The sequence below is a fragment of the Ambystoma mexicanum genome, chromosome 3p (assembly GCF_040938575.1).
Source record: "Ambystoma mexicanum isolate Mex_15411 chromosome 3p, UKY_AmexF1_1, whole genome shotgun sequence".
NCBI classification, from domain to species: Eukaryota; Metazoa; Chordata; class Amphibia; order Caudata; family Ambystomatidae; genus Ambystoma; species Ambystoma mexicanum.
Genome location: NC_090925.1, coordinates 547533315 through 547550939, shown reverse-complemented (window position 1 = coordinate 547550939; position 17625 = coordinate 547533315).

Below are 17625 nucleotides of genomic sequence, written 5' to 3'. Positions count from 1 at the left end.
GCCTGAGGGTTGTCCTGGACCTGTCATTTCTAAATCTGTCTTTACCCCTGGAATGCTTCAGATGATTACTCCCGTGCACATAGCAGAGTCTCCATGTGCAGGTGACTGGATGTGTTCCCTGGACGTGTTCCCTGGACCTCAAGGATGCGTACCTGCATGTTCCCATCTACCAACCGCATAGGAAGTTTCCATGGTTTACGATTATGCTGTGCCACTTTCAGTACAAGGTGCTGCCCTTCGCCTAAACTCGGCCCCTCAGGTCTTCACAAAGTTGATGAACGCAGTGGTGCACCTTCTCAGCTTGGAGGGCCATCATCTGCACCCTTATTTGGACGACTGGCTGGTGAGGGCGGGTCACCCTAAGGGGTGGTGCACTCCTGCCAGAGATGGGCGGATATCCTTCATCAGCTGTGGGTCTCCCTCAACTAGGGGAAGTCACAGTTGTGCCCATTTCAGGAACTGGTCTTCTTAAGGGTGTGTTGGAACACTACAGTTCAGCGGGTGTTCCCTACGCCCAAGAGGCTTCTTTTGCTCCACAAGGCTGTGTGGTACTTTCTGGGAAACTCGACCACCTCAGCATGGTGGTGGCAGCACGTTCTGGGATTATTTACCTCCTGTGTGCTCACTGTACAGCATGCTCACCTCAAGATGAGTTGCCTCCAGCTCCACCTGGTGGCCGATTGGGGTCAGGAGACCGGGTCTCAGCCAGACAGGGTCCCAATACCACTGCTCCTACTGCCCGATCTTCGCTGATGGCTGATGGGTGGCAATGCTTCAGTGGGAACCCCTTTCACCCGACCGGAGCCTACCTTGGTGGTAGGGGGGCTACTCTGGAGGCCTATGCGATTCATGGAGCATGGTCCAGGACAGAAGCCCTCCTGCATATCTGCTTGAACTCAGGGGAGTCGGCCTGGCCCTCAAGGCGTTTTTGCCCCTCACCAGGTACAGGTCTGTTCCGGTCAGGTCGGACAATTCTACTATGATGTTTTACCTGAACAAGCAGGGTGGCAGCTGTCCCCCCACCCCCTCCTCTGCATGGAGGTGGTATCGATCTGGGACTGAGCCCTGACTAAGGGGATTCGGATTTCAGCAGTACACCTCCCAGGCGATAGCAATGCAGAAGCGGACGAGAGGGAGTTTGACACTGATTCCTTTTGAATGGATTGCTTTTATCCTGCAGATTCTTCATCTTAATGGATATCCTTGTCCAGCTCTGCTGCTCAGAATATTTTTCCCACAGGGGGCGTAGTGGACCTCGACTCAGCCGTTGATCTGTCTTGCGTGGTGGTCAATCATCTGCTCCGGATGTGACATCAGGTGGCATACATTTACCACGTCAGTATGCCCCATGCCTCAGTTCCTTTTATTCGCGCGCTCACACACTTCCTCAGGAACTTACTCGAGTTTCACTCGATGTTTTTTCATGAACCTTTTTTTTATTTACCTCGACGGTGTCTTCGCGCCTGATCTCGGGTTTCAAGCGGTGCTCTGATTGCGAGGCCAAAATGTCAGTGATGGACCTGCACAACGTTTGTTTTGTTTGGATTCCACTCACGACAGAGGCCTGCGCGTTGTGCGCCAAGATGCAACCCATGTACCTGCCAAACAGAGCCAGTAAACTGGCCCTGGGCCGACCGTCGCAGAAGTCTCTGGTGCCATCTCTCATCCGGTCATCTGAGGCCGAGACTGAAGAGCACACTCGTCACGAGTGCCAGCAATGCAAGAAAACAAAAAAGAGGTCCCACTCCAGAAGCCATTCCTCATCCTCTTCCTCACAGCCAAGAAGCAACACCACCATTGGTGGGAATCTGATTCTTCCTCTGAGTGAGGTAAGCCCTCTAAGGGACTGACCACTCAGAGTGGGATTTGTTTAAAAAATAAATGCTTGGACTGGCCACCAGGGGGTGCATGGTTGTTTGCACCACAGGTCCGAAAAGTGGCCTCACTTGTGGACCCCCCTGCATACCCCCATGCGATAGTTACATGTGCATGAATATATCCCCCCCTCCCCCCCCCGATGAAAGAAAACTGGTGAGAAACGGTGTATTCACTGAGGTACAGGCAGAAGAAACTGACTGCATATGACGGAAAGCGTTGAAAGTGAAAGTACTGGAACACACGCAGTGGTGGAAGAGGGCCCTGCTATGAGCACGGAAGATTCAGAGAGATTGCAGAACCATCAGAGCGAACCCAAGGCGGAGGCAGTGAGCTCTAACTGGACTTCACAGGCGATAACTAGCACTGCGGCTCCCGCGACGCAAACGGGAAGAACGCGGAACGGGCCGCACTACGGAGGCGACACCCCAGCGGATCACTGACGGAGGGAAGGTAGGCCCCGGCGGCTTCCCGCCCCGACCCCTCACAGTAGTTCGACCGCACCGGGTGCACACAGCTCGGCGGCGACCCGCTGTTGGGGAAACATATCCTGAAGGAGCATGTTGGATGCTCATAGGCATGAAGCCTTTGGCCTCCTCAACCCACCGTACGAATTGACGACTGTGAGGCAGAAGTCTTTTCTGTTATGCCCGCAAATGATACACCCCTTTTGTGCCAGGAGAATGACGTATGAGACATATTTCAATCTGTGTGCTGGGGCACATTTCACAACATGTAATATCCAGAGACACCCTGAGAATATCGCCGGTGGCGGCCCGCCCACGTAATCTATAGGGCATTGAACACCTCAGTTGTGTGGACCAAATTGCCACAAAAGATCCGTATGGTGGGGGGACCCAACTTGTGAAGCCTCTTGATCCCTCTCCGCCCTTCAACTCACCCTTGCAGATGCAGGCATCTACTAAGCTTCCTAGCCCCGCGGGTGCCCAAAGTTAACTAGGCGTGCCACGGCTCCACAACCGGACCACAGGTAGATAGTGTCCTGGTACTTAGAGCGGCACACTGCTGGCGCGTACTAGTAATAGGGCATCAGTTGACCCTAAGGAAAGCTGGAGGACCCAGATGAACACAAAATACCAACGAATAGAGGTCACATAAAAGGTTGCATGCCTGAAATCACTCTGAAGCCACCAAACCTCGAGCCCTCAGTGTATTGGAGACCACGCTGGCACTGAACCGTGGCAACAATCTTCACATCGCAAGATGATTAAGGCAATAAGGTGATCTCTGTAGTGTACGGTAGAGGGAGTGCGGAGAGAGGCACATGGTGAGGCCTTTCCACCACCTCAGAGAAAGGTGAGGGCGCCCATTCTCATATCGACACTCAAAACAGATGAGCTCACGGGCCTGTGTTACATAAAAATAGGCTCTCGGAGTCCAGCGTCCAAAGAAGTTGGGCCCCTCATGTGACAGGGAATGACGCTGTACAACGATAAGATGAGTAAGCAGCACCTGTGTACCCCACGGAACTCCCTGAATATGGCACATCTAAAGGGTGCCACACTGGGTGCCTAGTGAACATCACTACGAGCACTAACCAGAGGGTTGGGCCCCCCCAAGTCGGGGTGTGTGCACTCTCTGAAAGCATCGAGACACAAGACTTTCAGTAAACGGATCGTAGTGCTCCGAGCTGACCATCGGTGAGCCCACTATCATGGAGTGTCCATTCCTCCGTCCTGAAGTCCAACCTTTCCTTGTGCTCAAAACAAATCCCCCTCAATCAGAACACCACGATTGACCTAGCCCAGCACCAAGTTCAATGTTTTGAGGGGTTGGGCCCTCACGAAGTGAGGCGTGTGCCCTCCTCAAAACCCCACTCTTGAAGAGGGAGAAGACCAGGGTGCCACCACTGGCTAGAGACTTAACCTGAACCGAACGAAATCAAAAACTGTAAGAACTGGTCCAAGCGGGTGTGAGAGCACTATAGAATGGTCTGACGACATAACACCCATCGAACTCAATACGATCGACACATGGACACTCGCCAAACGTTGGGTAAATATTGCTACACCCTGCACCATCCGGAAACAGCCTCTCGCTTTGAATCAATGATGGCAGAGTCAGGAGCGGAAGCTGCCGCAACCAAAGCCGACGTGGCAGCACTCCTCAGTGAGATGAAAAGTATGGGGCAGATATTGGGGGAAAAATTGATAAGAGTGGAACACAATCAAACCTCCCTCGACACTCTGGAATCCCAAATGGACCAAAGACTTGCAGACATAGAGGCTAGAGAAGAAGAGTTTCGCCTTAAAATGGACGACTTGGTAAACCGTGAAAGGCGAAACAACCTGCAGATCTTTGGCATACCGAGCTGAGAAGGAGAGACTGTTAATGACGGGCCCGTTGTTAGCTCCCTGGTCCCCTCGCGGGACCCGGAAAGGATGTCTGGTTTTACCAAACGTCCAAATCGGGTCCCGCGAGGGGACCTCGTAATGAGGCGGTACGGGGTTAACAGCACTGGCGCTAACCCCTTACCGCCTCACTTGTAATGAGGCCCACTGAGTGGAAGGAGCGCCGAAGACAGTTCTGGTGCGGTTCCATAATTACGCTGATAGAGCAAGAATTCTTGACAAGGCCAAGCACACTCCTCAACTCCTTCTTGACGCAGCAAGAATGCCGATCTTTCAAGATATATCCTCGCTCACCCTTGCTATGCGAAGAATGTGCATGCCCGTGACCAAATGGCTTAAAGAAAAGGGCTTCTGCGGAGACAGGGGCTTGATGGCCTTGATATATAAACATGTTAAGGGGGGAAACACCACCGAACAGGGAGTACATGAAGAAATGGGAAGCAGACACGGGCTGCGTAATTGGGGAACTAGAGTGGCAGACCTTGTGGGCACAGATACCGAAATTAACCAGATCGCTCCAGATCAGAGAGACCTGGCCAAAGTTGATGTTCCAGTGGCGCTTAACCCCGGTCAGGATAAATAGAATGTACCCACAAGCCTCGCAGAACTAATGGAGGAGGTGCAGGGGGATTGGCACATGGGCCCACATATGGTGGGAATGTCCAAAAATAGACCAGTACTGGCGGGTGATACTGCAAGCCATAGCCCAGGTCCTGGGGATTACGGGGTGAACGAACAGGGGCTTGGAAATGTTAGGCCTGAACGGCGCTCTGATGAGCATCCCCACGAAATCAAGCTGTAAGGTATATTTAATCATGATGATGTCGGCAGCAATGGTGCTAACGCGCAAGTGGAAATCAAAAGACCCCACCCAGAACATGAATGGATTGCAAAAATGTGGGCATTAGTCGCCATGGAGGGTCTTACGTACTCCATACAAGGAGATCATGCATAATTTGCCACAGTCTGGGCCGTCCTCTTGAGATACCTAAAGGAAGGAGCACGCAGAGCATGGTGCCCAAGATCTATGACATTGCTGGGAATAATAGAGCCTCAAGAGGAGTCTGACCTATAAAGGGGATTAAGAGGAGGAAAGAAATGGGGTCCCCAGCCGAGGACAAAGGTCATACAACCATCACAGCTGTGACCGTAAACTCAGAGGGGGCCCAAGAGCTCCAAGGATACATCCTGGACAGGGGTGGCAGGGGGAGAGAGGGGGGGACACCAAATGTTGAACAATGTTTTTTTTTCTTGAAAATGCTAATAAAAATAAGTTGAAAAGGGCATCCGGTACCGCTGGGGTACTCGTTTTCCCTCACGTTTGAATGGGAAAGCAACACTGTGCAATTGAAAACTGAGAAGGACATAAAGACTTGCATAGAGGACCTGTTGGAAAATCGGACCAACAAACAGAACCTGGAGGAGGGTCTGAAGAAGACTGACAATGGCGCATCCGGGGACTAAGACGAAAGAAAATCCTGGGATCCAGGAAGTATAGGAGGATGAACACCTCACCAGGTGCAGAACTTTGATGGAGATAGACAGCGGACAGCACTGAACAGTGGGTATCCAAGTTTGAAAGGTAATTGGTGTCATGAAATGGCGCTGACAACTCTACACTCACTTACAGGCGTTCCCCGCAGAGCTTACCGGACACCGCACACTGGCATAACGCACGTTTATTTTTTCAATCACTCTGCCTTCATAAAGAAATGATTTCCGTTATGGTTCGGTCCTTAACGGAAACTATTTCTTTATGAAGTCAGAGTGATTTCAAAAAGAAAATAAATGTTTTTTATGTAATAGGGCAGAGAGAGAGAGAGAGAGAGAGACTGCCTGTGTGAGTGTATGGTGAAAGGGTGCACACTTAAATGTATGGATGGCTGGGTGTGCGCGCATGTATATGGGGAATGGTGTGTGTGCGCTTGTGTTCAGGGGTGCAACAAAAGAACAAGTTACTTTCTTACCTGGTAACGTTCTTTCGATGGGATGGTCCGACGACGTATTCCATATCTATGACATGTAATCACCACAGCTGTGCTGCTTCGGAAACTTTTTTCTGCGTCTGACGTCGATGCGCCGTCGTCGAGAACGTCATCCGATGTGATAAGTAGGACGCACGACGCCCGTAGCCTCAGTTGTTGTTTTTTCCCCCAGAACGTGTGACATTAGTCAACTGCCAGTCAGACACAAAGCCTTGCGGAACGTAAGCTGCAATCGCAAAATAAATTCTGCAGCGGGGAAGGCAGGGCGGGAGCGATATGGAATACGTCGTCGGACCATCCCATCGAAAGAACGTTACCAGGTAAGAAAGTAACTTGTTCTTCGAGGGGATTGGGTCCTCCGACGTATTTCATATCTATGACAGACTCCCAAAGCAGTACCAGAGCAAGGAGGAGGGAAAGAATTTAGAATCAAAATTTAGAATAGCCAATCAAATAGCAGAGCAAAGGACCGCCTTGCCAAAGGCCAGATCCTGTGCTCGGATAGAATCAAGGGAATAGTGATGTACAAATGTATGTACTGAAGCCCAGGTGGCTGCATCACAGATGTTGCGAATAGGAACACCCCTCTGCAGGGCAGTAGATGCAGCCATACCCCTGGTAGAATGGCCCCGCAAGCCAGCCGGTGGGTCCTTACCCGCCAAGCGGTAGCACTCCGAGATGGCCAAAATAATCCAGCGAGACAAAGTGTTTCGTCACAGCTTGCCCTAAACGCTTTCCAGCGTAACCAATAAAGAGTTGATCGTCCACTCTGACCCGGGACATGCGTGAAACATAAAAGCTTAAAGCTCTCCTAGGATCAAACCTATGGAGCCTCTCCTCTTCCTTACCAGGATGCGGAGGAGGATAGAATGCCGAAAGAACAACCTTCTGGGCCAAATGAAATTCTGTCACTACCTTCGGAAGAAAAGAAGGACGAACTCTAAGGACAACCCTGTCCTTGTGAAATACAGTGAAGGGTGGCTTAACTGAAAGTGCCTGTAACTCACTCACTCTGCGAGCGGAAGTAACCGCAACTAAAAACACTGTTTTCAGAGTTAACAGCCTCAAAGGGCAAGAATGTAAAGGCTCAAACGGAGCACCCATAAGAAACTTAAGAACAAGGTTTAAATCCCAACCGGGCACCAGGAAAGGTGACGGAGCGAACACATTAGTGAGCCCTTTCAGAAACTGTGAAATTAAAGGGATTTTAAAGTAAGAACACTCTTCAGACGAGCGCTTAAAGATGGACAGCGCCGCCAGGTAACCTTTAATGGTACCCACTTGCAAGCCCCAGTGGGCCAAAGAAAGTAAAAAGGACAGAACCATGGGGATGTCACATGCAAAAGGATCCACATTCTGAACTCGGCACCAGTCGCAGAACTTACGGCAACGGTACAGAGACTTTGTTGCTGGCCTTCGGGCCGAAAGCAACACCTCCATCACGTCTTCAGGGAGGTCCCAATCCATATACCTCAACCTTTCAGAAGCCAAGTGTGAAGGTTGAGGGATCTGACCTCTGGATGGAGAACCTGACCCCCCCTCCCGTGAGAGCAGATCGTCTCGGTAGGGAAGACGACGCGGAGGGCAGATGGACAAGTCGAGAAGGTCCGGGTACCACGTCCTCCGAGCCCACGCCGGAGCAATGAGGATCATCCGGGAACCGAACTTCCGTAACCTCCGCAGCACTTGCGGGATGACGGGGACTGGAGGAAACGCGTACAGCAGCGGGAACGACCACTCCACCACGAACACGTCTCCCAAGGCTCCTTTTGGAGGAAATTCCCGCGAGCAAAACCTTTCGCACTTCCGGTTGACACTGGAGGCGAAGAGATCCACTTGAGGGGTCCCCCAAAGGGCGAAGATCTCCAGGAGAATCTCCTGAGCCAACTCCCACTCGTGAGAGATCATGCTCTGCCTGCTCAGAGCGTCCGCCGTCACGTTTTCGTCTCCGGCCAGATGAACTGCTGAGATCGAAACTTCCTGCTAGATGGCCCAGAACTCGAGCTGCATCGCCTCCCTGCACAGAGGAAGTGACCCTGCCCCCCCCCTTTTTGTTGAGGTAGTGCATGGCCACTGTGTTGTCCGTCAGGATCAGGACACTCTTTCCTCGCACAGTCGGCAGAAAAGCCTTCAGGGCTAGCCTGACGGCCCTCAGCTCCAACAGATTGATATGAAGTCTGGACTCCGACGGAGACCAACGACCGCTGACTGTCAGCCCGTTGGCATGAGCTCCCCAACCCGTGAGGGATGCATCCGTCACGATCGTCACCTCCGGCCAGGGAAGCCAAAAAGGAGCCCCCTTCATCAAGTTGCCTTCGACGGCCCACCACAGAAGGTCCCGGGCGACCGAGGGCGGCACCTGAACCGGGTCCGACATCCTGCCGGAGGACTGCGACCATTGCGTCTTGAGCGCCCACTGCAAAGATCTCATCCGCAGGCGAGCCTCTGGCACCAGAAGAATGCAGGATGCCATGAGGCCGAGCAGCCTCAAGAACTCGAACGCTGGGAGCGTCTGGGCATGCTGAAACTTGTGCACCATCTGCTGAATGTGAAGAGCCCTCACCTGGGGAGGAAAACACTGCCCCAGGGAAGTGTCGAGCACTGCTCCGATGTACTTGAGCCGCTGTGTTGGCGTCAAATGGGACTTCTTTAAATTGAGGGAGAAGCCCAGCCTGTGAAGGGAGTGGCAGGTGACGGACAGATGATCCAGGACGTGCTCGGGAGAGCTCCCCCTGATCAACCAATCGTCCAGGTAGGGGTAGACGTGAATCCCCCCCTTGCCTGAGATGCGCTGCCACCACCACCATGAGCTTGGTGAAAATCCTCGGGGCGGAGGTCAATCCGAACGGCAGGACCCGAAACTGAAAGTGCGAGTCGCCAACCGCGAACCGCAGGTACTTCTTGTGCTTGGGATGGATCGGCACATGGAAGTAAGCATCCTTGAGGTCGAGTGACACCAACCAGTCCTGAAGCTGAAGGGCCTGGAGGACTTGAGAGAGAGTAACCATCTTGAACTTGTCCTTCCTGAGGAGTTTGTTCAAACCGCGCAAGTCCATGATGGGTCTCAATCCGCCGTCTTTCTTCGAAATCAAAAAATAAGGGGAATACCATCCCATGTTCCTCTCCGCTACAGGCACCAGTTCTATGGCACCTTTCTCCAGCAGGGCTTGAATTTCCTGCGCAAGGAGCGGATCCGGACTCTGCAAAGAGAGGTTCCCCTGTGGATTGTCGCGAGGCCTGTGCCAAAAGGGAAGACAGTAGCCGTGGGTTATGATCTCCAGAACCCACACATCTGAAGTAATGGCTTGCCACTCTACAAGATGCTGCGCCAGCCTTCCCCCAACCGGCGAACCATGGGACATGGCCTCATGACTGAGTGGGAGTGGCCGCGGCGTTACCTGAGGGCAAAGAGGCAACTGCCCGAGCGGCCTTGGCACCACGGGTACCCTGTCGTCCACCTCTGGTACCCCTGCGTTGGCCTCTTTGACTGCCAGCTCCTCTCACTTTACTGAAGGACAAGTAATAGCGAAAGGAACCACCCCTCCACTGCTGTCCCCTAGGACGAAAAGGCGGAGGCTGGCGAACTGCAGCGCCCAACGACTTTGCTGCAGCTTTCGAGGTCTGCAACCTCTCAAGGCTCTCGTCAGCCTTGCTGCCAAAAAGGTGTTCACCGTCAAAGGGCATGTTGAGGAGCCGAGACTGCACATCAGGAGCAAACCCCGACTTCCGCAACCACGCAAACCTGCGTATCACGGTGCTCGCCGCCATGGACCTACTGACGCATTCAGCTAAATCCAAACCCGACTGAACGGACTCACACATGGCATCCTTACCATCCTGGACCATAGCAAGGAAACCATCCCGTTCGTCCCCTTCGGGAATATGTTCAGCCGCTAACGCAACACAGTTCCACAGAGTGTGTGTGAAATGAGACAAGGCACAAATGGAGTTGGCCGTCTGAAGCGCCATACCACCAGAAGAAAACACTTTCTTCGCCCAGCCATCAAAACGTTTGTCGTCCCTATCAGGACGGATGGTAGGGTACGACGCCTGCTTTGCCGGGGCCGTGGCCGCCTGCACCACCAAACTCTCCGGAGTAGGGTGCCTGGTCAAGTAGCAGGGGTCGCCACTGGTTGGACGGTATTTTCGCGACAAGGATCTGCCCACCGCCGGGAGACTCTCCGGAGCAGTCCAAGCCGCCGCCACCCTTCTCTGTAAAGCCATATGGAACGGCAATACCGGATCAGTTGGGGGACCAACATCAAGGATGTCCGTCAGATCATCCTGCACAAACTCCCCTGGGGGAGCAGACCATCCCAAGCGCTCAGAAACCCTAGCCATAAGGCGCCGGTACGAGGAATCGGCATGAGAGCCAGGCTCAGGCCTACAAAACTCCACCTCCGGAGAGGTGTCCAGTCCACTGGCATCATGCAGCGACTGTCTCAAATCGTCAAACTGACTATGGCCCGAGACAATTTCATCAGGAACCTGACTAGGAACCAGGCCATCAGAATCCTCATCCGCCTCTGAAATATAGTCCAGGTGGCGAAAAGAAGGCACCCGAGAGTGCTTGCTCTTAACCAGAGCCTTCCTAGGGGGTTCTCCCGTGCCACGGGGTACCTCCGACACGAAAGGCGTCGATGGCGTTGAGCGAATCGGCGCCGGCGTCGAGAGAACCGGCATCGGTGCCGAGAGGATCGGCGTCGACATCAGATGCAGCGCCTCCAGCAACGGCGGCGTCGACACAGCCCTCGAAGCCGGAGCCCCGAGCGTGTCCCTCGACGACCTGAGCGTCGACGGCTTCGACGACTTCCTCGGAGCCGGAGCCTCGAGAAAGCCTGTCGACGCCCTCGACGCCTCAGACGTCGATGTCTTCCTCGAAGACCTCACAGGTGCATGCGGTCTCGAACGCGTCGAGGACCGGTCCTGGAACGGGTACGTCGAGAACGAGTCTCCTTGTCCGAACGGGACCTCTCCCGTGACTCGTGCCGACCACTCTTGCGAGCGGTGTCTCTCGCCCTCCCACGACCGACCCCACTCGGGGGCGCGGACGGCATAGTACCCTGCGACTCAAGAATCGCCAGCATTTTCTTCCCGAAGGAATCCCATTCCTCCGGCATCGCACGGCTGGTGGGGTAAGCGACGTGCCGGGCAGAGTCCTCCGAAGAGGACCTGGAAGACGACTGGTGTCGGCGCTTCCGAGAATTCCTCGAAGAGGCTGAGGAGTGGCGAGACCGACTCCTAGAAGGAGACCCACGAGACTTCCGACGATGACGCGGAGAGTCACCCCTCGAATCATCCGTCGAAAGCCCCGCAGACTTCGACTTCCTGGGCTTGGACACCCGACCTACCGACAACTTCTTACGTTCGCGTAAGGCTTTGGACGTGCGCGACTGGCAGTCGATACAGTCATCCGTGTCGTGGGCCTCCCCGAGGCACCAGAGGCAGGCGTTGTGCGAGTCCGTCACCGACATCTTGGACCCACACTCCCCGCACTTCTTGAAACCCGGACGCGGGGTCGAAGACGAAGTAGAAGACATCTTCACACGAAGGATTTTCACAAAACGAACAGGTTCGAAGAACCGAGAAGAACAGAACTCTAAAGAGTCGAGGCGTGAACCGAGAATCACAAAGCAACGCGTTCGCGGAAAAAACGGAACTGAGGCTACGGGCGTCGTGCGTCCTACTTATCACATCGGATGACGTCGGACGAGGTCCTCGACGACGGCGCATCGACGTCATCGACGCAGGACGCAGATGCCGAAAAAAGTTTCAGCAGCAGCACAGCTGTGGTGATTACATGTCATAGATATGGAATACGTCGGAGGACCCAATCCCCTCGAACCTACATTTCGGGGGGCTGATCCTTCAAATGTTGGGAGAGGCGCTAACTTCACAGGCAGTGGGGGAGGAGCAACCTTATTTGTGTGGGGGCATTAACTTCTTTATGCATTTTAATGAGACTATTCTAGTGCAGCTTCAATATTACAAGCAGTTGACACTCTCCTTTAAGTGTGAAAGCACCCACTTATGAACTGCTGTGAGAATGAACGGCTTCTTGTTCCCTTTCTACCCTTCCAATCACTTCCCTGGCATGAAAGTACTAAACCCACATCACAATGTAAATTGCCTAAAAAATTTGGCATTTGAATGCAGATACTAACAGTGAAATGCTTTACGTTAGTAATTGCTGGGCCCTTGTTAACAGTGAAATCCAGGTGCCGTTCAACATCTGTGTCCTGTTGTGTCCGGCAAGTGCTCTGAAGGTCAGCCAGGTTGAGTCAACATAACCCAAAATTTCTGGGGGTGGGTGCTGCAGCCCAGTCAACTCAATATTGTTAAGCCCCTACTTCTGTTTAATGCCTTCATAACATATTGGGAATCGTCATTACTCCTAGCCCTATTCTGCCTTGTCCCTGTACTTGTGTATGAGGCAGTACTTGTGCATGAGGCACTATGCTTCATACACAAATACTGGGATGAGGTAGAGGTACATGGAGGTAATGCCTGACTTAGCTACCTTTATCTTCATTACTCCTAATCCCACGCTTCCTCATCCCAGTACTTACCTGTGAGGCAAGGAGCCTCAAACGTAAGCTCTGGGACAAGGAAGAGGGGCCTGAAGGTAATTCTGGACCAAGGAACTGTTTTTGGAGGTTTGGGTAGGGCATGAGAGGGAGAGGGGATGTGTGGGGGGGGGGGCGGGATTGTGCGATAAATCATAATGGTTGTCTATGGCCAGGCTAAGCAGGCATGATATGTGGTATTAGTGGCTAGAGAGGCATTTTGGTGCAGCCAGTCTAGTTATACTTTTTTTAACTGCGCATCTGTGATAAAATAATATATGTCTATTATAACACAACAGTACACAAGTGTTTCTAGGCGCGACAAGCAAGGGAGGGAAATTAGAGGGAGGACAAGATAAATTATCTTACTAGGTCTTGTGTCATTCAGATCGTGCGAGAATGAGAAATGCAACGAGAAAGGGAGGGGGGAAGTGCAAGTAAGACGGGAGGGGGAAAACAGATGCTCTGAGTAAGTGCAGCCAGGGCAGTGCGGCTCTGGTTAGTGCAAGGAGAACAAGGGACTGTATGGTTACAATTACAGTCCCTAAGTGCATGGTAGGCCGAGGCAGTTCAAGGGTGACTGATCAAGAAAGAGCCTGGACTCAGTGAGACTCTGAGGGTAGCCAAGCAACCACTCTGTACAGCAGACCGTCAGCAGGGGAGGGAGGGAGCGTAAGCAAAGGAGAAGAGGAATGTTTTGAGCTGCTTCCGGAACATCAGGTGGGAGGGAGGCATCTGCAGAGGAGAGAGATCGACCCCCCCCACTCTCTTCCTGGAGAAGCGTCTTGTCCTTAGAGAGTTGGAGGTAGCTGGGGGAAGGGCTCAAGAAAGAAGGTATTTTGGAAGAGAGCGTTGGATGTAGTGTGGGCTCGACCCCAGAGAGCCTTGTGTACAATGCAAAGGGTCTTGAACTTGATTCTTGCAACCACTGGGAGCCAGTGGAGAGATGTCAGGGCTGGAGAGATCTGATCCCTGGGCTTGTGGCCAAGTATAAGTCTTGCAGTCCTGTTCTGGATTAGTTGCAGAGGGTGGAGGGTAGAGGAAGGCAGCTTGAGAAAGAGGCTGTTGCAGTAGTCCAGCCTAGAGAGAAACAGCTCTGGAGACAGTGAGCTTCTGGGGGAAAGTGAGAAAGGGAAGAGTCACTTTGAGGAGGAGCAGCTGGTAGGTAGTGGGACTTTTTGGCGACGTCCGTGATGCGGGGAGAGAAAGGGCGAGTGGAGTCGAAGATGACACAAAAGGTTTTTTGCCTCGAAGGAAGAGGGCCCAAGGTGGTCGGCCAGAGTCAGAGAGAGAAAGCAGGGGCAGGGGTCCCGATGAGAAGGATCTCCATCTTAATGGCATTAAGGCAGAGATTGTTGGAGGCGCACCAATCCTGAATCACAGATAGTTAGGAATGAGAGGAGACTGAAGGAAAGCTGACTGCCATCCGTATAACACTGAAAGAGGAGATTGTAGAGATCAGGTGGGCCCAAGGGTCCAAGTAGATTTTGAAAAACCAGGGTGAGATTATAGAGCCATGGGGAATGCCACAGGTAGAGAGAGAGGTGGCGTAGAGAAGGGGACCAAGTTGGACCTGGTAGGGGCAGTCCAAGAGGAAGGACGTCAGCCACTCCAGGGCCTGATCCGTGATGCCCAGGTTCTCACGTAGTCGATTGATCAGGATGGCGTGGTTGACTGTGTCGAAAGTAGAGGAAAAAATTAAGGAGGATTAGGATAGAAGGAATGCTGGAATCAAGGTTAGAGAGCAGATCTTCATGGGTGTTCAGGAGAGCAGTTTCTGTGCCTCTGGCAGCACTGAAGCCAGACTGATGGTCATGAGACAACCAACAGATTCAATGTGGAGAGTAAGCTGGGAGATGGCCAACTTTTTTCCAAGAGTTTGCCCAGGAAAGGGTTGATGGAGATTGGATGATAGTTTCCTGGACAGGTAGGATCGGCAGACGGCTTCTTGAAGAGTGGGTGCACATGGGAGTACTTAAGGGGAGAGTGGAATGTTCCAGTGGTGAAAGAGTGATTTCAGAAATCGGCCAAGGCTGCAGCAAGGGTGTTGTATTGCTCGCCCAGAGTGAACGGACAGTCATTAATCACCAGCGCAATTGAGAGCCAATACTTCAAACGCAAACGCAGGTAGACGACGCAATGACTTACAACCACACGCACGCTTAGAAAATAATGAGCACTTATACAGCTATTTATTCAAAGCTTGGAAGCAACAAGTGATAACAGAAATAAATCACAGAAAAGACAGAGAATTCAAAAGAAAATACATCACAGTGGGCGTAACTGAATCCCTCATCTCGCCAGAAGCGGCTGGAAGACCCGGATAACAGCCAGGCCGAGAGCACAACAGCCCACAGGTATGCCGGACAAAGGCGTCCCCCTTCCGACTGAGGTCTTTGTACTTGTCCCGTCTGACCGTTGAGGGGTTCCGCATATATGCACTCCTCAAAAGGGGTGGTAATTTCTCGAACCTTCTGACAATGCACTTGCGCATTGATGGGTAACCGTTTGTTGCCAGCTGGGTCAACCGACAGTAACCTCAAGGAGAAAAGCGCTTCACTCTCCTAAGAACAAACACCAGGGAAAACAGTCCCATAACTCATACCAAGACATAACAAAACTAGCTTTCCCACCAGAATGTCCTCGACTGCATACCAGGTTTGGAAAGCATGTTTTCTTCAGCAAAGTAAATTCAGCTCTCAGCAAAGTAAGTACAGCTTTTCACTGAGGAATGGAGTAAATATCCATTATGGCTCTGAGTGCCCCCAGAATACACTGCGCACCAGCGCCATGTTTTAGCTCAAGCATAACAATTCCACCCTTGGATATTTATCTTCCATAGCCCAGTGGCAGAGGAGCCGGTCTCTGAAACCGACGAAATATTAAAACTAAGTTGGGAATGCATTGAATACAACAACAACAAGCTATTATGATAGCTAATATAATGCAAATACAAGCAAAAGCGTAACGCAGTGTACCCCCAATATCAGGAATCCATTAAAATAACCAATCCCACCAATTCCCAGTATGATCTTGGGACACTTGAGAAATGAGATCCCTCAAACCTCGAATATGACTTTCAATGGATCGTGAATGGTCACTTAGATTGAAACAACACATACCTTCAACTGCGTTACAACCTAAATTATGCTTTAGCAATAGATAATCAACAGCAACCCTGTTTTGAAAAGTTGCTTTTCTAATAACCTTGCTATCAAGGAGTAACTCTTCTAATGCTTGAGAAGTATGATTGAGTCCTTTGACTACTAAACATGCTAATTTGATCAAAGATTTGTAACCCCCAGCAGCTAAACCCCATACTCCAACTAATGAAAGGGTTAATGCTAGAACCTCAGCTTCTGATAGCAAATGCACATGTGAATCAAAATCGGGGGATAGACCCACAGACTCAAAAGTTGACCTTTTGCCTCGAGATAACACTGGGTGTAAAGGGAACATCATTAGTCCTAATCGAGTTAAGGCACATGGACCTCCGGAAATGTTAGCTGGAACATAAGTGTATGTGATGTTGCCACATGAAAAGAGCCATCCTGTTGGAAGTTTCACATGATTCAGATGACTGGCAGCTATCACTGTATGATTACAAGACAGTGTTATTCACACTGGTACATGTGCGTGGAATTCGTGAACACAATCGTTTCTCGAACACAGTTTGATTTTGCTGTTTGGTTAAATTGAGCTGTTGGCATTTGCCCATTTCTTTTGCATTGCATGTCATAAGGTAACACACATCGCCTTGAGTTATATTATAGGTTATAATACGTGTCAAATTTCTCCATTTGCGATCTGTTTCCTGGCAAAACCTGCAGTACTCATAGACGGAAAAGGATTGCCTGATATCGGAATCTTGAACCAAAGAATCATTGTGCGTGATGCCGAAAATATGCTTTAGAACCGGAACTGGTGTCGGCACTACTACTAAGCACATAGTCAGTAAGGCGTCAGCATTGGGCACGTCAGTAAGGCAAAAGTGTGTAATGTTGAGCGCCTGTTGTGCCACGTATGTCCACATATTCTCCGTTTGGGTGATCATTGGAGAATATTTTTGCCGTCCTGAAGATGCCTCTCGCACAACTGGCATCAATGTTGTTTTCACTTGCGCCTGACGTGTTTGCCGCATTTCACAAATCCATGTCTTCGGTCTGGCTGGCTTTTCGGCATCGGCATAGAGCTACTTTTGGACATCATTACTCATCATTATCAGTTTCTCCTTGATCGTTGGCAAAGATGTGACATTTTTCATTGGTAGCAGCATGCCATTTGACTCTCCCGAACGGAGTCCATTTAGTCCCACAATTACACCAGCCAGACACAGGATCTACAAGGCAAACCCAGAAAAGAGATATCAGTGTTGTAGTGTTGTAAATCACTCTCTTAGGTAACATTTGTCTGCAGGCACATATTGCCATTTCTTTCTACCGGGCTCCCTCACTAAAACTACTTGGTCTTTGCCTGATGCAATGACATCTGCGGGCACTGGTGGACCACTTGGCCTTTCCACCCACACCTTCACACCCGGTGCCATACTGTCTGAAGAGCCAAAACCACGATCCCCACGGGTAGTTAACACTGTCGGAGGCTCCCCCTTCTTAATCATGGACAACTTAACGGGGATAATAATTAGTTGGGCCATCCGATCGCCCTTGTGGCTCGGTAACCATTGGTCCCCACTATTCATCAGGATGACTTTGATCTTGCCTTGGTAATCAGCATCAATTACCCCTCCCAACACTTGAACTCCCTTCAATGCTAGGCCAGATCTAGGGGCAATCCATCCCATATGCTCTGGGGGAATTTGTACTCCAA